This window comes from Pinus tabuliformis, chromosome 3_1, assembly GCF_031772625.1.
Source record: "Pinus tabuliformis cultivar Carrire ecotype Pingquan chromosome 3_1, CPIR1, whole genome shotgun sequence".
Lineage (NCBI taxonomy): Eukaryota > Viridiplantae > Streptophyta > Pinopsida > Pinales > Pinaceae > Pinus > Pinus tabuliformis.
Window position 1 is genome coordinate 286,426,635 of NC_142301.1, and position 23,203 is coordinate 286,449,837.

Sequence of the window (23,203 nt, forward strand, 5' to 3'; positions counted from 1 at the left end):
TGTAAATATTTATATGTTTTATTTATTTTTTAGTTTCCAGCAAGAACTATGGACAGGTTATATAACTATGAGCCTGTCTATGCTACTCTTTTTTTGGTAAAAACAATGTGATGATCATATCAAAAAAGGATGCCTCCCTATGTGGATAAAAGGCATCAAATTTTTGGATTTCTTTTTGAAACTAATAAGCACTACCTCTTACAGCATATGCTTATGCATATACAGCAAGCATATAATTTTTATATATCAATGAAAATTACGTTTTTTCCAAAGGAAAAAAAAAATTAACCTTGTATGCTTTTTGTTATATACACACAAACATATAATACATCACAACACAACATAAATAAATATATAAATTTTGAAGCCTTGTTAATTTTTAAATAAATCTGTAAATTTAAAGTGGTATTAAGTCTCTTTAATTTTTAAATTTTCAATAATTTTTATAAAATAACATTATTTTGTAAAGTGTAGTTTGTGGATATATACAATATCATATGAATATAAAAACAATGAGATGTGATGAATCAAAGTTTTGAATAGAAAATGTGAGTTGAAATCTATAGTTTTTAAATCACAAATTTAAAATAAAACTAGTTTTATATTTTAAACAAATAGAAAATCAAATATCATTACTATGTCACTTTATTAAAATATTATTTGGAAAATTAAAAATTTAAAATAAATAAAATTAAAACACTTAAAAAAAATGCTCAAAGACACTCACTTCCCACCTCCCACGTTTTGGCAATTGTGTGATGATATACATATTAAAATTTTTAATATTTCAATTATTGCTATTAAAAATACTAGGAGATTTATATGTACAATTTTAAAATATAAAGCTAAAAACTTTATAAGTGTTTATAAAAATACAAATCTATGAAGAATTAAGTATTTGCAACTATATATGAGTTCACACAAATTTAAATGTACAATTTTAAAATGTAAAGTTGAGAATTATATATGTGTTTATAAAAATACAAATTTATGAAGAATTAATTATTTGTAAGTACATGAGACCACACAAATTTCAATGTACAATTTTAAAATGTAAAGTTGAAAACCATATATGTGTTTATAAAAAAATACAAACTTATGCACATGAGATAACACAAGATAATACAATTGTACAAATATTTTTGAAACTAATATTTATTAAATCTTCATAACTATAAAATACAAAATACATCATATTAAGCACAATGTCATGTGTGTATGATCATATATACACAAACAACACATAACACAACACAACACATCACATAACACATTACAATACAATACAATACAACACATCACATAATACAACACAACATAAATAAATATAAAAATTTAGTCACTTATTTGTATAAATTTTAAATATTATTTTTTATTAGATAACAAAATTTTAAATATGAAAGTTAATCTTGAATTTTAAATGTAATTTATTGGCAAAAAAAATAACCTTGTATGCTTTTTGTTATATACACACAAACATATAATACATCACAACACAACATAAATAAATATATAAATTTTTAAGCCTCTTTAATTTTTTAAATAAATCTGTAAATTTAAAGTGGTATTAAGTTTCTTTAATTTTTAAATTTTTAATTATTGATTTTTATAAATCAACATTATTTTGTGAAGTGTGGTATGTGGATATATATAATATCATATGAATATAAAAACAATGATATGTGATGAATCAAAGTTTTGCAAATGAGATGTGATGAATCAAAGTTTTGAATACAAAATGTGAGTTGAAATCTTTAGTTTTTAAATCACAAATTTAAAATAAAACTAGTTTTATATTATAAACAAATAGAAAATCAAATATCATGAATATGTCACTTACATGCATCCAATTTTATTATTAAAATATTATTTGGAAAATTAAAATAAATAAAATTAAAACACCAAAAACAAATGCTCAAAGACACTCACTTCCCACCTCCCACATTTTGGCAGTGGTGTGATGATATACATATTAAAAATTTTAATATTTCAATTATTGCTATAAAAAATACTAGGAGATTTAAATGTACAATTTTAAAATATAAAGTTAAAAACTATATATGTGTTTATAAAAATACAAATTTATGAACTATATGAGATCACACAAATTCAAATGTAATTTTAAAATGTAAATTTGAAAGCTATATATGTGTTTATAAAAATACAACTTTAGGAAGAATTAATTATTTGTAACTACATGAGATCACACAAATTTCAATGTACAATTTTAAAATGTAAAGTTGAAAGCATATATGATATGTTTATAAAAAATACAAATTTATGCACATGAGATAACACAAGATAATACAATTGTACAAATATTTTTTAAACAAATATTTATTAAATCTTCATAACTTTAAAATACAAAATACATCATATTAAGCACAATGTCATGTGTGTATAATCATATAAACACAACACAATACAACACATCACATAACACAATACAATACAATACAACACATCACATAAATAAATATAAAAATTTAGTCTCTTTTTCGTATAAATTTTAAATATAATTTCTTATTAGATAACAAAATTTTAAATATGTAAGTTCATCTTGAATCAGAATTTTTAAATGTAGTTTATTTTTATGAAAGAATTGTGAATGCCAAAAAATGTGAAAATGTAATTTTATGAGTTCATTTTTACTAAATCATACAAATTTATGAAGAATAAAGTATTTGGAAGAATTGTGAATGTGAAAAAATGTGAAAATGTAAAGTTGAAAACTATACATGTGTTTATAAAAATACAAATTTATGAAGAATTAATTATTTGTAACTATATGAGATCACACAAATTTAGATGTACAATTTTAAAATGTAAAGTTGAAAACCACACATGTTTATAAAAAATACAAATTTATGCATATGAGATAACACAAGATAATACAATTGTACAAATATTTTTGAAACTAATATTTATTAAATCTTCATAACTTTAAAATACAAAATACATCATATTAAGCACAATGTCATGTGTGTATAATCATATATACACAAACAACACATAACACAACACAGCACATCACATGACACATTACAATACAATAAAACATATCACATCACATCACATAATACAACACAACATAAATAAATATAAAAAATTAATCTCTTATTTGTATAAATTTTAAATATTATTTTTTATTAGATAACAAAATTTTAAATATGGAAGTTAATCTTGAATTTTAAATGTATTTTATTGGTAAAAACTAAAAAAAAAAAAAAAAAACTTGTATGCTTTTTGTCATATACACACAAACATATAATACATCACAACACAACATAAATAAATATATAAATTTTGAAGCCTTGTTAATTTTTAAATAAATCTGTAAATTTAAAGTGGTATTAAGTTTCTTTAATTTTTAAATTTTTAATTATATTTTTTATAAATCAACATTATTTTGTAAAGTGTGGTTTGTGGATATATATAATATCATATGAATATAAAAACAATGAGATGTGATGAATCAAAGTTTTGCAATGAGATGTGATGAATCAAAGTTTTGAATACAAAATGTGAGTTGAAATTTTTAGTTTTTAAATCACAAATTTAAAATAAAACTAGTTTTATATTTTAAACAAATAGAAAATCATATATCATTACTATGTCACTTACATACATCCAACTTTTATTATTAAAATATTATTTGGAAAATTAAAATAAATAAAATTAGAACACTAAAAAAAAATGCTCAAAGACAGTCACTTCCCACCTCCCACATTTTGGCAATAGTGTGATGATATACATATTAAATAATTTTATATTTCAATTATTGCTATAAAAAATACTAGGAGATTGAAACGTACAATATTAACATATAAAGTTAAAAACTACGTGTTTATAAAAATACAAATTTATGAACTATATGAGATCACACAAATTCAAATGTACAATTTTAAAATGTAAAGTTGAAAACTATATTTGAGTTTATAAAAATACAAATTTATGAAGAATTAATCATATGTAACTATATGAGATCACACAAATTTCAATGTACAATTTTAAAATGTAAAGTTGAAAAGCATATATGATATGTTTATAAAAAATACAAATTTATGCACATGAGATAACACAAGATAATACAATTGTACAAATATTTTTGAAACTAATAGTTATTAAATCTTCATAACTTTAAAATACAAAATACATCATATTAATACACAAACAACACATAACACAACACAACACAATTACAATACAACACAATATAAATAAATATACAAATTTTGTCTCTTATTTGTATAAATTTTAAATATTATTTCTTATTAGATTTTAAATATGTAAGTTTATCTTAAATCAGAATTTTTAAATGTAGTTTATTTTTATGAAAGAATTGTGAATGTGAAAAAATGTGAGAATGTAATTTTATGAGTTCAATTTACTAAATTATACAAATTTATGAAGAATGAAGTATTTGAAAGAATTGTCAATATGAAAAAAATGTGAAAATGTCATTTTATGAGTTCAATTTTACTAAATCACACAAATTTAAATGTACAATTTTAAAATTTAAAGTTGAAAACTATACATGTGTTATAAAAATACAAATTTATGAAGAATTAATTATTTGTAACTATATGAGATCACACAAATTTCAATGTACAATTTTAAAATGTAAAGTTGAAACCCATACATGTGTTTATAAAAAATACAAATTTATGCATATGAGATAACACAAGATAATACAATTGTACAAATATTTTTGGAACTAATATTTATTAAATATTCATAACTTTAAAATACAGAATACAACATATTAAGCACAATGTCATGTGTGTATAATCATATATACACAAAAACAACACATCACATTACAATACAATACAACACATCACATCACATCACATAATACAACACAACATAAATAAATATAAAAATTTAGTCTCTTATTTGTATAAATTTATGCATACTAGATAACACAAGATAATACAATTGTACAAATATTTTTGAAACTAATATTTATTAAATCTTCATATATTTAGTCTCTTATTTGTATAAATTTATGCATACGAGATAACACAAGACAATACAATTGTACAAATATTTTTGAAACTAATATTTATTAAATCTTCATATAAAAATTTAGTCTCTTATGTGTATAAATTTATGCATACGAGATAACACAAGATAATACAATTGTACAAATATTTTTGAAACTAATATTTATTAAATCTTCATAACTTTAAAATACAAAATACATCAGATTAAGCACAATGCCATGTGTGTATAATCATATATACACAAACAACACATAACACAACACAGCACATCACATGACACATTACAATACAATAAAGCATATCACATCACATCACATAATACAACACAACATAAATAAATATAAAAATTTAGTCTCCTATTTGTATAAATTTTAAATATTATTTTTTTATTAGATAACAAAATTTTAAATATGGAAGTTAATCTTGAATTTTAAGTGTAGTTTATTGGATTAAAAAAAAAAACCCTTGTATGCTTTTTGTCATATACACACAAACATACAATACATCACAAACATACAAACATATATAAATTTTGAAGCCTTGTTAATTTTTAAATAAATCTGTAAATTTAAAGTGGTATTAAGTTTCTTTAATTTTTAAATTTTTAATTATATTTTTTATAAATCAACATTATTTTTTAAAGTGTGGTTTGTGGATATATATAATATCATATGAATATAAAAACAATGAGATGTGATGAATCAAAGTTTTGCAATGAGATGTAATGAATCAAAGTTTTGAATACAAAATGTGAGTTGAAATCTTTAGTTTTTAAATCACAAATTTAAAATAAAACTAGTTTTATATTTTAAACAAATAGAAAATCAAATATCATTACCATGTCACTTACATACATCCAACTTTTATTATTAAAATATTATTTGGAAAATTAAAATAAATAAAATTAAAATACTAAAAAAAATGCTTAAAGAAGCTCACTTCCCACCTCCCACATATTAAAATTTTTTATATTTCAATTATTGCTATAAAAAATACTAGGAGACTAAAACGTACAATTTTAAAATATAAAGTTAAAAACTACGTGTTTATAAAAATACAAATTTATGAACTATATGAGATCACACAAATTCAAATGTACAATTTTAAAATGTGAAGTTGAAAAATATATAAGAGTTTATAAAAAATACAAATTTATGAAGAATTAATCATTTGTAACTATATGAGATCACACAAATTTATGCACATGAGATAACACAAGATAATACAATTGTACAAATATTTTTGAAACTAATATTTATTAAATCTTCATAACTTTAAAATACAAAATACATCATATTAATACACAAACAACACATAACACAACACAACACAATTACAATACAATATAATATAAATAAACATACAAATTTAGTCTTTTATTTGTATAAATTTTAAATATTATTTTTTATTAGATAACAAGATTTTAAATATGTAAGTTTCTCTTAAACCAAAATTTTTAAATGTAGTTTATTTTTATGAAAAAATTGTGAATGTGAAAAAATATGAGAATGTAATTTTATGAGTTCAATTTTACTAAATCATACAAATTTATGAAGAATTAAGTATTTGAAAGAATTGTGAATATGAAAAAAATGTGAGAATGTAATTTTATGAGTTCAATTTAACTAAATCACACAAATTTAAATGTACAATTTGAAAATGTAAAGTTGAAAACTATGTGTTTATAAAAATACAAATTTATAAAGAATTAATTATTTGTAACTATATGAGATCACTCAAATTTCAATGTACAATTTTAAAATGTAAAGTTGAAACCCATACATGTGTTTATAAAAAATACAAATTTATGCACATGAGATAACACAAGATAATACAATTGTACAAATATTTTTGGAACTAATATTTATTAAATATTCATAACTTTAAAATACAGAATACAACATATTAAGCACACTGTCATGTGTGTATAATCATATATACACAAACAACACATAACAGAACACAACACATCACAACACAACACAACACAACACAACACATCACATCACATCATAAATAATATAAAAATTCAGTCTCTTATTTGTATAAATTTTAAATATTATTTTTTATTAGATAACAAAATTTTAATATGGAAGTTGATCTTGAATCAGAATTTTTAAACAAATTTAAATGTACATTTTAAAATGTGAAGTTGAAAACTATATATGTGTTTATAAAAATACAAATTTACTAAAAATTAATTATTTGTAACTATATGAGATCACACAAATTTCAATGTACAATTTTAAGATGTAAAGTTGAAAACCATACATGTGTTCATAAAAAATACAAATTTATGCATATGAGATAACACAAGATAATAGAATTGTACAAATATTTTTGGAACTAATATTTATTAAATATTCATAACTTTAAAATACAAAATACATCATATTAAGCACAATGTAGTGTGTATAATCAAATATAGACAAACAATGCACAACACAACACAACACAACACAACACAAATATAAAAATTTAGTCTCTTATTTGTATAAATTTTAAATATTATTTTTTATTAGATAACAAAATTTAAATATGGAAGTTGATCTTGAATCAGAATTTTTAAATGTAGTTTATTTTTATGAAAGAATTGGGAATGTGAAAAATGTGAGAACTTAATTTTATGAGTTCAATTTTACTAAATCATACACATTTATGAAGAATTAAGTATTTGTAACTATACGAGGATCACACAAATTTAAATGTACAATTTTAAAATGTAAAGTTGAAAACTATATATGTGTTTATAAAAATACAAATTTATGAAGAATTAATTATTTGTAACTATATGAGATCACACAAATTTCAATGTACAATTTTAAAATGTAAAGTTGAAAACCATATATGTGCTTATAAAAAATACAAATTTATGCATATGAGATAACACAAGATAATACAATTGTACAAATACTTTTGAAACTAATATTTATTAAATCTTCATAACTTTAAAATACAAAATACATCATATTAAGCAATGTCATGTGTGTATAATCATATATACACAAACACAACACAACACATAACACAATACAATACAATACAATACAACACAACACATAACACAATACAACACAACACAACACAACACAACACATAACACAACACAAATCAAATAAATATAAAAATTTAGTGGCTTATTTAGTATAAATTTTAAATATTATTTTTTATTAGATAACAAAATTTTAAATATAGCAGTTTATCTTGAATCAACATTTTTAAATGTAGTTTATTTTTCTGAAAGAACTTTGAATGTGAGAATGTAATTTTAGGAGTTCAATTTTACTAAGTCATTTATGGTTGTCATATAAGGATATCAAGTGAAAGAATTGTGCAATATAATTTTGAGTTCATTTCTACTAAATTATATGTTTTCTTATATAGAGGTATCAAGTGAAAGTGAAAGAATTGTAAAAGTGAAACAAAATTAGAAATAATATAATTTTATGAGTTCAGTTTTTATTAAATCATTTAAGGTTATTATATGTAAGTGCCATGCGAAAGCAATGTGAATGTGAAAAAAAATGTGAATACGCTCAATAAAATTTAAAATATGAAGTTCTATTTTTTTTTCATTTTAGTAATATTAATTAATTAAATAATTATAAACAAAACATCATTATATCACTGGAATAAATTATAAAATCAAAAACATATTTTATTACAAAGAAAAAAAAAAGTTATAATTATAAATAAAACAAAAAAAATTGGAAAAAAAAAAAAAAAAAAAACAAAACTCCACAAAGAGACTCCTCCAAGATAGCTTTGGCCAAAGCTATCTATGAAGGTTGTGAGAAGGGTCTAGCCCCTCTCAAAAAAAAAATCTGATTATATATTAAAGTATAGTTTGTGAGAGTACATCAAAAATCATAATACAATTTACAATTATACCTAATATGTGATTACTGACAGAGTTTGAGCCTTTGTGAAGCACTTCCCATCTTGCTGCTGTGCACGCTCTTCTTGTATTGATCTCTGTTTCATACCATCAGAAAATTAAAGTTTTAATAATATTTCTATTTTAAAATAATAAATAACAAAAACAATAAAAAAAATAGTTTTTCACTCCATTAAAATTGCAGGAAAAAAAAATCTCACTAAGGTAAACTAAATAGAAAACCTAAGCAACCCATCCCATCTCTTCTTCTTAAAGCATTTCAAGTTTCAAGAAAGACCTGTAAATGTAAATGTTATTATCATTTTATTTTGTATCGAGGTATTGAAAGTGCTATCAAATGAAAATCCTTGCCTAATGATATTACTATCTTAAGAAATCATGACCAGAATACCTGTCTACGGGAAAATCCAATTGGCTGAGTTGTTCTTAATGAAGACCGAAAAGAATCCCGTCGACATCAATGGAGGAAGCCACCGCCTAAAACCCTATTCGGGGGTTAATGTGGATATAAAATGCAATAAAATGGCCATTTAAGCGGTTTACACACCTCTGTATCTGGATAAAGATTCACTAATTCAAAATCAAGGTAAACAACAGAATCCACGCGAAGAGCTACTGGGTATATATATCGATCTGGATAGGCATACTGAATTGGTTTTAAAAACATAAACTATCAAAAATGTATTCCAGACTCTCCGACTGGGTATACATATCGATCTGGATAGGCATAATGAATTGGTTTTAAAAACATGAACTATCAAAAAGGTATTCGCTCCGATGAGAGGTCATCGCTCTCACAGAAGTCACTCAGGGAAGTAACTCTTCGAATCATTAGGGTAGTGACACATAAACTGATGGGACAGTGATCGAGGCCCCACATCGCAAGACATACTGAATTCGGTCTCTTTTTAATTAATAGCGATGTACATCCATTCACTTGACAACAATTACAATTGAATAGCGATGTACATCTGGTACAACAATTGACCTGCTTTTATTTGATCAGGGTCCAATATTGTTTCTAAACCAACTGATACCGGTCATGAAGGGTTTCAACATCTGTGATGTGTTTCAATCGCTTTCCTCCATGACCATCCCACAAGCTATCCATGTCCAGAGGAGTTGCTTTATGCATGATGAATTTGCTTACATGAAAAGCAACCACATTCAAAGATATACTCATTGTTGAACTATACAGGATGAATAAAGTGAATATGCATCAGAGGAGATGTGCTATTTACCATGAAGAACAGTAGAAATATATTTTTGGGTCCCTGGAACAGTATAATGTTCACCCTACATGTATCTTAAGTTAAAGATGACAGAGAAAGAGCAGTAAAAGAATTACTGGACATGCACCATATAGTGCCTAGTAAAATCCCCCCTTGTGTGATAGCTCAGTTTGGAGAGCATCAGACTGAAGATCTGAATAATCAAAGGAATTACTATGACCAAAAAAAGGCCCATTCTACACGGCAAACTCTAACACTCAAGCAGGCATTAACAGAAGGTGAAGCTAAATGACTTCATTAGTAACTCAAGTTTATCTACAATTGATTCTCTGTGTGGATTTCCACTTATCCCAACATCATTGTGACAAAGGACACAAGATATTTAGAATGAAAAACTGTTGGTTTTTCTTCCTATTAAATTGTGATGAAGGTCCCTGAAGCCTGACAATTTTCTGTCATCCAGGGCTGGTTCGGTTTCACTCCTTATTTCCTGAATTTTACTCCTTACTTGACTGGCCAACTCCCAAGAATGTGACTCACTTGAGAGAACTTCATAGAATATGCAATTTATACTGTCAAGGGTTTTGGAAGCATCATAGCACACCTCACTGACCAATAAGGATCTCAATTAATGGATGGCCGCTGCAAAGGGACTACCGTTTTATCAATGCAAACTGTAACACTCAAGCAAGCATCTTTCAAATACTTGTAACAAAAGGTGAAAACGAATGACTTCATTAGTAACTTAAGTTCGTCTAAAATTGATTCTCCCAAAATATTTCCATTTATCCCAACATTATTGTGGCAAGAGACGCAAGATACTTAGAAAAGAAAACCATTAGCTTTGCCTCCTATCAAATTATGATTAAGGAAACCTGAAGCCTGACAATTTTCTCAACCATCCAGAGCGGGCTCTGTTTCACTCCTTATTTCTTGAATTTCACTCCTTCCTTGACTGGCCAACTTCCAAGAATGTGACTCAGTTGAGAAATCTTTACAGAATATGCAATTTATATAGCATTGAGCTTTTTGGCTACACCCACGGAGATGAGACTGTTGATTTGACGCGGGTCTTTAATCCAGATGGAGACAAACCTGTTCACATGTATAAGAACTCCAATCCGGTGGGTGGAGTACCCCTGCCCTTGCTACTTTTTATGAATGCAGGAGTTGATGACCTTTCTTTACCGTTAAGGTTAGTATGTGGCCAAGAAGAAAGAGGGACTATATATGTCGAAGACATAGTACATATCATGTGTGTTACTTAATTCTATCTCTGTCTAGTTCATAGCTCTCAGTTTCATCTAGGTTTTAGCACTCAAATTTGAATTACAGTTTAGTGAGGTTCACAGTTACAGATTTCTTCTCCAGATCTAGTTCACAGCTCTCAGTTTCATCTACTAGGTTTTAGCACTAAAATTTGAATTACAGTTCATTGAGGTTCACAATTATAGATTTCTTCTCCAAATCTGGTTTATTTCGTTAAGGCTAGTATGTGTCCAAGAAGAAAGAGGGGCTATGATGTTATGTTACTTAATTCTATCTCTGTCTAGTTCACAGCTCTCAGTTTTTTCATCAAGGTTTTAGTACTCAAATTTGAATTACAGTTCATCGAGGTTCACAGTTACAGATTTCTTCTCCAGATCTAGTTTATGTAAGGCGAAATTATTTAAGTAATAGAAAGTGGCAAGTTAGGTCTTCATTTTCAGTGATTGTGTTTTGGCTTCAAAGTTCTGAATTTACTTGACATCTTGTGTTAATGTGGTTTAAGTTTTAACCAATGTCCATTTAATTGGAATAATTGTCCTGCCTTTAAAATTTATTTTTTGTGGATGCCAAAATGGTCACTGATTTTGTCAAGGGTTTTGGAAGCATCATGGCACACCTCACTGATTTTACCAACAAGGATCAACTTAAATAGGTGGACCCCTCAAAGGGGCTACCTTCTTATCTATGCAAACTGCAACACTCAAGCAGGCATCTATCAAATACTTGTAACAGAAAGTGAAACTGAATGACTTCATTAGTAACTTAAGTTCGTCTACAATTGATTCTCTCAGTATCTTTCCATTTATCCCAACATTATTGTAGCAGCCGACACACCATACTTGTGAAAAATAGCTAGTTATGCTTCCTATCAAATTGTGATCAAGGAATCTGAAGCTTGACAATTTTCTCAATCGTCCGGGGCTTGCTCTGATTCACTCTTTATTTCAAAGAATGTGACTCAGTTGAGAGAACTTAATAGAATATGCAATCTATATAGAAGTTTGTCAAGGGTTTTAGAAGCATCATGGCCCACCTCACTGATCTTACCAATAAGAATAGATTTAAACGTATGCAGGCTGCAAAGGGGCTACCCTTCTTGTCTATGCAAACTATAACACTCAAGCAGTCATCTATCAAATACTTGTAACAGAAAATGAAACTGAATGTCTTCATTAGTAACTTAGGTTTGTCTACAATTGATTTTCTCAGTATGTTTCCACTTAACACAACATTATTGTGGCAAAGGACACAAGATACTTAAAATGAAAAACCTGTTAGTTTTGCTTCCTATAAAATTGTGACCAATGAATCTGAAGCCTAACAAGTTTTTCAATCATCCAGGGCTGGCTTTGTTTCACTCTTTATTTCTTAAATTTCACTCCTTAATCCTTGACTAGCCAACTCCCAGGAATGTGACTAGGTTGAGAGAACTTAACAGAATATGCAATTTATATAGGGAGTCTGTCGGTTTTGGAAGCATCATGGGCACACCTAACCAATCTTACCAATAAGGATCAATTCAAATAGATGGAGGCTGCAGAAGGTCTCCCTTCTTATCTATGCAAACTATAACACTCATTCAGGCATCTATCAAATACATGTAACAGAAAACAAAACTCAATGACTTCATTAGTAACTTAAGTTTGTCTACAATTGATTTTCTCGGTATATTTCCACTTAACACAACATTATTGTGGCAAAGGACACAAGATACTTAAAATGAAAAACAGTTAGTTTTGCTTCCTATAAAATTGTGACCAATGAACCTGAAGCCTAACAATTTTTTCGATCATCCAGGGCTGGCTTTGTTTCACTCTTTATTTCTTAAATTTCACTCCTTAATCCTTGACTAGCCAACTCCCAGGAATGTGACTGGGTTGAGAGAAATTAACAGAATATGTGATTTATGTAGGGATTTTTGTCAAGTTTGGAAGCATCATGGCACACCTAACCAACCTTACCAAGAATGTGACTCAGTTGAGAGAACTTTACAGAATATGCAATTTAAATTTGAATTACAGTTTAGTGAGGTTCACAGTTACAGATTCCTTCTCCAGATCTAGTTCACAGCTCTCAGTTTCATCTACTAGGTTTTAGCACTAAAATTTGAATTACAGTTCATTGAGGTTCACAGTTACAGATTTCTTCTCCAAATCTGGTTTATTTCGTTAAGGCTAGTATGTGTCCAAGAAGAAAGAGGGGCTATGATGTTATGTTACTTAATTCTATCTCTGTCTAGTTCACAGCTCTCAGTTTTTTCATCAAGGTTTTAGTACTCAAATTTGAATTACAGTTCATCAAGGTTCACAGTTACAGATTTCTTCTCCAGATCCAATTTATGTAAGGCGAAATTATTTAAGTAATAGAAAGTGGCAAGTTAGGTCTTCATTTTCAGTGATTGTGTTTTGGCTTCAAAGTTCTGAATTTACTTGACATCTTGTGTTAATGTGGTTTAAGTTTTAACCAATGTCCATTTAATTGGAATAATTGTCCTGCCTTTAAAATTTCATTTTTGTGGATGCCAAAATGGTCACTGATTTTGTCAAGGGTTTTGGAAGCATCATGGCACACCTCACTGATTTTACCAACAAGGATCAACTTAAATAGGTGGACCCTTCAAAGGGGCTACCTTCTTATCTATGCAAACTGCAACACTCAAGCAGGCATCTATCAAATACTTGTAACAGAAAGTGAAACTGAATGACTTCATTAGTAACTTAAGTTCGTCTACAATTGATTCTCTCAGTATCTTTCCATTTATCCCAACATTATTGTGGCAGCCGACACACCATACTTGTGAAAAATAGCTAGTTATGCTTCCTATCAAATTGTGATCCAGGAATCTGAAGCTTGACAATTTTCTCAATCGTCCGGGGCTTGCTCTGATTCACTCTTTATTTCAAAGAATGTGACTCAGTTGAGAGAACTTAATAGAATATGCAATCTATATAGAAGTTTGTCAAGGGTTTTAACTTTTAGAAGCATCATGGCCCACCTCACTGATCTTACCAATAAGAATAGATTTAAACGTATGCAGGTTGCAAAGGGGCTACCCTTCTTGTCTATGCAAACTATAACACTCAAGCAGTCATCTATCAAATACTTGTAACAAAAAATGAAACTGAATGTCTTCATTAGTAACTTAGGTTTGTCTACAATTGATTTTCTCAGTATGTTTCCACTTAACACAACAACATTATTGTGGCAAAGGACACAAGATACTTAAAATGAAAAACCTGTTAGTTTTGCTTTCTATAAAATCTTGACCAATGAATCTGAAGCCTAACAAGTTTTTCAATCATCCAGGGCTGGCTTTGTTTCACTCTTTATTTCTTAAATTTCACTCCTTAATCCTTGACTAGCCAACTCCCAGGAATGTAACTAGGTTGAGAGAACTTAACAGAATATGCAATTTATATAGGGAGTCTGTCGGTTTTGGAAGCATCATGGGCACACCTAACCAATCTTACCAATAAGGATCAATTCAAATAGATGGAGGCTGCAGAAGGTCTCCCTTCTTATCTATGGAAACTATAACACTCATTCAGGCATCTATCAAATACATGTAACAGAAAACAAAACTGAATGACTTCATTAGTAACTTAAGTTTGTCTACAATTGATTTTCTCAGTATATTTCCACTTAACACAACATTATTGTGGCAAAGGACACAAGATACTTAAAATGAAAAACAGTTAGTTTTGCTTCCTATAAAATTGTGACCAATGAACCTGAAGCCTAACAATTTTTTCAATCATCCAGGGCTGGCTTTGTTTCACTCTTTATTTCTTAAATTTCACTCCTTAATCCTTGAGTGAAATGTCACTCGGTTGAGAGAAATTAACGGAATATGTGATTTATGTAGGGAGTCTTGTCAAGTTTGGAAGCATCATGGCACACCTAACCAACCTTACCAATAAAGGATGGATTCAAATGGATGGAGGCTGCAGAAGGGGTCCCTTCTTATCTATGCAAACTGTAACACTCAAGCGGGCATCTGTTAAATACTTGTACACAAGGTGAAACTATATAACTTCATTGCTAACTTATTTTTTTCTAAATTAATTCTCAGTGTATTTCCATTTATCCCAGCATTATTGTGGCAAAGAACACAAAATATTTAGAATGAAAATCGTTTAGTTTTGCTTCCTATCAAATGGTGATCAAAGAAGCTGAGACCTGACAATTTTCTCAATCATCCAGTGCTGGCTCTGTTTCACTCTTTATTTTTTGGATTTCACTCTTTGTTTCTTGAGTGGCCAACTCCCAAGAATGTGGCTCAATTGAGAGAACTTGATAGAATATGCAATTTATATAGGAAGTTCTGTCAAGGGCTTTGGAAGCATCATGACAAACCTCACTGATCTTACCAATAAGAATCAATTTAAATGGATGGGGACTGTAGAGGGGGGCTACTGACACATGAAAAAGGCCCAGCCCTGTATTTGCACTTCCAAACTTCTCAGACTTTTTAAGTGAAATATGATGCTTTGAGCACTGACATGAACACTATGGTCATGCAAATCAGCAGCCTATAGCTTTTCAAAGTAGAAATTGACTGACAAGGAGCAGTTGTTATGCATCTATGATAAGGAAATGTTGACCCTTATGAATGTTATAGTAAAATTCAAGCCATATTTATTGGGACAACACCTCAAAATCCAAATGGAGAATGAAACTTTGGAGTATTCATTTTCCTAGTGGAATTTTGGTGAAGTTGGAAAGTCAACTACAAGGTTTTTACTTTGAAATTCAATATAAGTGCATAAATAATGCTTCAACTGATTTCTTAGCTATGTTATCTGAGCTATGTGCCATATCTAAGGTAGAACTGGGACACAGCAAAAATTATTGGCTGAATATGCAAAAGATGAGGCTGTTTATTTGCTACAACACTAGAAAAGGAACCAAGACTAGGGAGATGGGTAAAAATTTTCAGGCAATCTTATTTTTTAATAAGAATTGCACATATCTAGTACCGAAACCTATATTTTTAAGAAGGGAATTGGGTCTGTTATGGGTTAATAGCGATGTGTCAACCCACCATTCCTAATTATTGGGTGCATGGTAGGTGATCATCTCAATAAAAATCTTCTCACCATTGGCATCCAACTAACAAGAATGCCAGGTTCATCTGAATGTGCCTGATGCTCTTGCGCCCTTTCCTCCCCATCCAGAATACCCCTCTTGATCATAGCTTCATGGGTTGATCATTTTCATTGACATTCTACTTTCTACACTTATTTCTCTTAGTTGAAGGGAGAACCCCAACAGAAGGGACAAAAAGTAGAAAACTAACCCCAACAGCTTGGTTTGATGGCTCATAAAACTAACTCACCATACCTCATAAGATAGGCTAAAGGAAAAAAGGTTCAAAATGGTGAGTTACAACGAATTACTGGGTCGCATCATCCACCTAAATCCATGCTCATTTCTGGCTCTACCTTACTGGTCGACTTTTGACACCTTTAAGATCCCTTACTGGTTCATTCATGAAGTAGCCTTAAAGATACATTTTAGATCAATTATATTTCTACCTTACTCATTGATTTCTGACACCTTTAAGGTCCCTTACTGGCTCATTCCTGAAGCAAGTTTAAGGATACATTTTAAAACAATTAAAAAAAGTTAAAAGACTAACGGAATCTAACTGAATGCACCCTATATACATTAGGCTCCTATATTATAACTGTGAACACATTGAAGGGACCCTTTGTCTTACCTATATACGTATGTTATATGTTAAAGACTCCTATGTTACTTTACAGTCACAAAATTTTAAATAGTGGAATTAAAATGTTCCAAGAGTGCAAACCTTTTTACATTCTCTTTGTCCACTTTAGCAAGAGATGGACTAAGAGGTATCTACCATGGTTGGATATTATAGGAGGAGGTAAAAAGACTATGTAGGTGGATTCTTTTTGGTAAACTCTTTCATGCACTAACCTTTTACCTTTTAGGAGGGTTAAGTCCTTAAGTTACCCATTCTCAGCAAACTCATTAATGGATAACCAGACACTTCCTTATGGGTAAACCCTCACATTGCTTTAAGCAAAAATAGATAGATGGAATTTGTTATGGGTATAAGATATATGAATGGAATTGGATAATTAAAAATGAACTGGTAAATCTTATAATATTGTTGAATGGAGAGAAATGGATTGTTGTTTGGGAGTTGTTTAATTTTACCAAATATTTTCTTATGTTTGGGAGATAAGTTAATTGCTTTGGCTCGACTGTTTCTGTCCCTAAAGGAAGATTATCAATCAATAAAAGATACTCCATTCTTAATCTCCAATTTTAGCAGTCACTGACATAAATAAACACACTAGAAACACAAGGAGTTGGGTTCCTTCCATATAAGATCAATATGCAAAGGAATGCAATGCTTAAAGACGAGGGTAGTACTCTCTTAAATTGAAAAATATAAAAGGCATTTTTATGGGCCTTGGCTACAAAAATGGTCGCAGCATACTTAATATGAAGGAAAATGTAGGAACTATATTTCTTCTTCCAAACCATAAAGTAGGTATTGATTTTGGACAAAGATAGCTGAATCAGATTCGAGTTAATGTTATGTAAAGTAAAAGGAATGAGCCTACCCTGAACTCCTCATTAGAAAAAATCAAATACTTAGGATTTGCTTCGAGTAAGACTAAACAGAGGTGCTAACCCCGGCCAAGTATTTGAACCTTCTTTCCTTATCTAGGTTAGATCACCCCCTAGCACACCTATTGTTAGTTCATCCCATGCTACTTGCTTACACTTAGATAGGTAAGGACACATTTGAGAAACCATAATTTTCTAAATTGGTCTTGATTCAAAGTGTTTGCTTACATAATAGGGTCTTGCTGAATCCAAATGTCTTCCTACAAGTCTTGCTTCAATGTGCTTTTGCATAGGTGGTGTGTTTCCATCTAATGCAAGTGTGACCTGGAAGGTCTCATTCCATCCATCTTAGATGGCATACCAGCACTTTTTCTCCAGGACTAGTAAGTCTATCCATGATCCCTAAAGCCACCATCTTAGATGGCATACCAGCACTTATTCTCCCGGACTAGTAAGTCTATCCATGATCCCTAAAGCCACTTTGTTCAAGCTGGTTAAGAAAAATAACAAATGGAGATTGATGAGTCTATCCATGATCCCTAAAGCCACTTTGTTCAAGCTGGTTAAGAAAAATAACAAATGGAGATTGATGAGTCTATCCATGATCCCTAAAGCCACTTTGTTCAAGCTGGTTAAGAAAAATAACAAATGGAGATTGATGAATATGATTGTTGCGGGTCATTGATTGGTTAATAATCTCACCCCAAATGTGTGTTACTTTATAAGTTCAAGATGGCATGGATTGTGGGTTGCTCAGCTAAATAAGGAACCCTCCAATGACTAAATTCTATATGCAAAATGTTGGAGATAAAAGAATTATAATAGAACTGGAATAAAATTTAACTCAAGTATTGAACTTCTACAAATAGTAACTAAAAAGAAAATTCTGGAAACCCAAAATTTTCTTTAGGTTTCAGCATTAGAAGGTTTATCCTAGCACAAATTGACTGTTACAGGTCACTGAATGGTTAATGATCTCACCCCATAATATGTTAGTTTATAAGCCAAACATGGCTTGGACTGTGGGTCACTAGCCTAAATAAAAAACATCCAATAACCAAAATCTGTTTGCAACATGCAGTGAAGAAAATTATAATAAAATTGAAATAAAATTTTACCCACATATTAAACATTTGCAAACAGTTCCTAAAAGAAAATTTCTAGAAACCCCAAATTCTTCTTCAAATTTATGCATCAGAGGGCCTTCTGATGGCACTACTCAACATCAATATATTGAACTTTGACAAACAATACCCAAGAATAAAACCCTATGACAACCAGTACAAAAAATAAAATCTGTGGATAAAATAACATTCAATGACCAAAATTTATTTGCAACATGCAGGGAGGAAAATAATTATAATAAAATTGAAATTAAATTTTACTCACATATTAAACATATGTTAATAATTCCTAAAAGAAAAAATCTAGAAATCCCAAATTCTTCTTCAGATTTAAGCACCAGAGGGTTTTATGCAGGCACTACTGAGTATCAATATATTGAAATTTGATAAACAATACTCCAGAATAAAACCCTATGATAACCATTATAAAAAATAAAATCTAAGGACATTGAATAACCCAAAAAAGATCAAAGACTACGAAATTTTTCCACACCAATATGTATCTAAACAGTAAACTGAATAATTACATCTTTCCCTTATTAAAAATTATTTAGATATTGACAGAAACCAAAAGTTAATGCTCACCTTCAATCTAAAAATACACAGCATGTGTGTTTTCCACCACTATTAACTCGTGCTCTAATTCTCCCTTCATGGTATAGTATTTCCATACTCTGCACTTGAAGAGGAAACTCCACAAGTTAACCCAAAAAAAAACAGGATAAAATGCTCTACAAAGTAATCTATCCATGAGCTACATTGTGATTTAAAAATTCAGATAATGAACTATTAACCCTTACATGCATAGTGTGTTTGTATCTAAACCCTAAGCTTGTTAAGTAAGCCTACCCTACACTCATTAAAAATTAATTAGATATGAGAGAACAAAAGTTAATGCCCACCTGCAATCTAAAAAATACACAGCATGTGGTGGTGGTATAATTCTTCCTTCTTGATCATATAATTCTTCCTCCCTCTGCACTTGAAGAGGAAGAGGAAACAGGACAAGTTAATCCAAAGAAAAAAACAACAAGATAAAATGTTCTACAAACAGTTTCTAAAAGAAGAATTCTAGAACCAGAAATTCTTCTTTAGATTTAAGCATCAGAGGGTTTTATGCTGCACTACTCAGCATCAATATATTGAACTTTGACAAACAATACTCAATAATGAAACCCTATTATAACCAGTACAAAAAACAAAATTCAAAGACATTGAATAACCCATGAAAGATTATGAAAATTTTCCCCACCCTTGCATGCACCCTGTGTATGCATCTAAACCCTAATCATATTAAGTACACCTAAGTTTCCTCATTAAAATTTAATTAGAAATTAATTAGATAAGACAGAAACCAAAAGTTAATGCTCACCTGCAATCTAGAAAATACACAGCATCTGTGTTTTCCACCACTGTTAACTGGTGGTATAATTCTTCCTTCCTGGTAGTATAGTTCTTCCTTCCTCTGCACTTGAAAAGGGAACAGGACAATTAACCCACAAAGATTAAAAAAACAAGATAAAATGTTCTACAAAATACTCATATATATTCTGTAGACAATGCAATACAATAGATAGTGATTTAAAAATTCAATACATAGTGATTTAAAAATTCAGATAATAACCTATTACCATCAAAAATTTTAAATAACAAATAAAATAATATATACCTTCTCAATTTTCACCATTAAATCAGTCATCCCATCTTATATTCTTGGCAGCCTCACTCTCCCAATCAACCCTCTTAACCCCCCAACCAACCAGTGTTCACCTCTCAAGCCAGAACGCAGAACCAAATAAGCAGCAAACAACCAAATAAACAGCAAACAACCAAATCCAGAGTAACATACCATTTTCAAAACAAAAACAAAATAAATAACTAAAATGCACAGGCAAAATTCAAAGTATAAACAAATAAGCATGGCCATGCTCCAAAAAGAAAAGAAAACACAGTATTAAAATCCAAATTCTAATACATAAAATTCTACTCTACTGCCTAATTTCTTCAACCTTTCTCGAACAAACCCAAAATCTGTTCTACTCTGCTAGCTAATTTCTTCAACCCTTCTCCAACAAACCCAAAATATGTTCTACTCTATCTACTACCTAATTTCCTCAGCCCTTCTCCAATCTCCTTCTCCACTTAGCAGCCAATCGAAACGCAGATACTCTACACCATCTCCCAGCCATGAAACGTAGCTTGTCCACCAACTCCCAGCCATGAAAGCCGATACTGGCCACTGTTCTTCCTATATCTGCCGGCCAAGCTTGCTAGTGCGATTTCCCTTTCTTTTGCCGTCTAAATGTAATAATGATATATCGGATTTGAAATGCATTCTTGTTTTTACCTTTCAAATCCGCCAGCTGCGCACAGAGCCCAATGTAGCCGTAGAGATTATTAACCGCTGCGCACGGAGCCCAATGTAGCCGTAGAGTATTAAATTTTGAAATCGGCATACAAGCTAATATGATCGAGTAAATGACGTGGAATATGATCAAGTAAGTTACGAGTTGCTTCCTGCATCGAATTGTATGCGAGCAAGTGACGTGGATTTGGAAAGACAGTTTTATTTTGATTTGAAAGTGACGTGGATTTGAAAGATATAGTTAAACATAATTTCAAGTTGGGTCTTTAAAAAATGACGTCACCTCTTTAAAAAAAATTTAAAATGCCACCTGTTTCAAGTTCGGTCTTTAAAATTAAAAAAATGACCCGTTACGTATTTTAAAAAAAATCGTTTATAACACAGTTTTATTACGAGAAACCGTAACGATGAATCACTAATTAAAATATATACTTTTAATATTGTATTAAAAATGTGATATCAATTTTAAAAGAAAAAATAGTTAAAATATTATATTTTATAATATTAATTAAAAAAACACAGTCATTATCAAAATATAATATATATTATAGATATAAATAAATTATATTGATATGAAAATATATTATAGATATAAATAAATTATATTTTAAGATGAGAGAATTATTTTAAAATAGAGAATTGAGGAAGAAAATTTGTATGAAGAATTATTAGTGATTAAAACTTCTATGCACATGCATGCTCCTAAATACATGTGCATTTTTAAGTATCTACATACTTGTAAGTTTGTGTGCTCATTTGTAGTTTATTTGGAAAATAGCTCATGGCCAATTCCATTTTACCTAATCACTTGACACATTTGTAGTTTATTTGGAAAATAGCTCATGGCCAATTCCATTTTACCTAATCACTTGACACATTTTGTAAGTTGTTTAAAGTGATTCCACAAGGTATTGTAGGATTGTTTGAGTGTTTTGAATGCCTCAAATCTTTCTTTAGTACCTAAGGCATGATCTTCTTCCATGAAATATTTCCAAGACCCTTGTGCACATACTTATTATTAAAAACCACCTAGTAGAAACAATGCATAGGTGTGTCCTACCAGCCAAAAAGTCTTCGAGATCCAAAAAATAGGTGTGAAATAAATCAACAAAAAATCCTAAAAGCTAGGCATTCGAAATTGTGTATAAATTCTCCATTTTTATGCATAAAAGGGGGCTAAAACTGCCCTAAATACGGTGCCCTTGTCCAACAAACATTATAGGATAAAAATGCCCCAACACTCAATAGGTTAAGGACAATCCTCAGTTGTAAATTTTGATACCTGAAAGAACAACCAAGTGGAAATAATAAAACTTGCACCAAGGAGAAAGATAACATCTTTGGGGCACTGCTCTCCTTAAATGGAAACAATGTGCTAGAATAAGTGCATTGGAGAGAGAAATTAGCCTAAAAATTCTTCAAGTTGGGGTTTCATTTCACATGTGAGGTTTGCAAATTCTACAAAACCAACATGAAATTCGTAGAAACATTCCTAACCAACAGTGAAGAAGGTCAAGGAGGATCACATTGGTTCTCATGTCATGTTGAGATCATCAGAGATAGGTGAGGATTGAATGGTGTTGAAGAATGTAACTAGTGTTGGTCTTCATAATTGTACTTGAGTCATGATGTAATATATTTGTCAAAAGAAAGAAAAAGGAAATTTGTTTGTAAAATAAAAATCATTTATTAACATT

The 23,203-nt window shown here is 29.4% G+C and overlaps 1 long non-coding RNA gene across 2 annotated transcripts; it reads right to left on the reverse strand.

The window, feature by feature from the left end:
* Positions 1-8,762: 8,762 nt before the first annotated feature.
* LOC149186908 (uncharacterized) lies at positions 8,763-20,966 on the reverse strand. Of its 2 annotated transcripts, none has more exons than XR_016256164.1 (5): positions 20,811-20,966; positions 20,514-20,606; positions 20,044-20,117; positions 19,727-19,815; positions 8,763-8,984 (listed from the first exon to the last, which is right to left on the reverse strand). It is a non-coding gene; the product is annotated as an uncharacterized LOC149186908 (long non-coding RNA). The 2 variants fall into 2 exon arrangements; XR_016256165.1 differs by having other exon boundaries at positions 19,727-19,820.
* Positions 20,967-23,203: the final 2,237 nt, after the last annotated feature.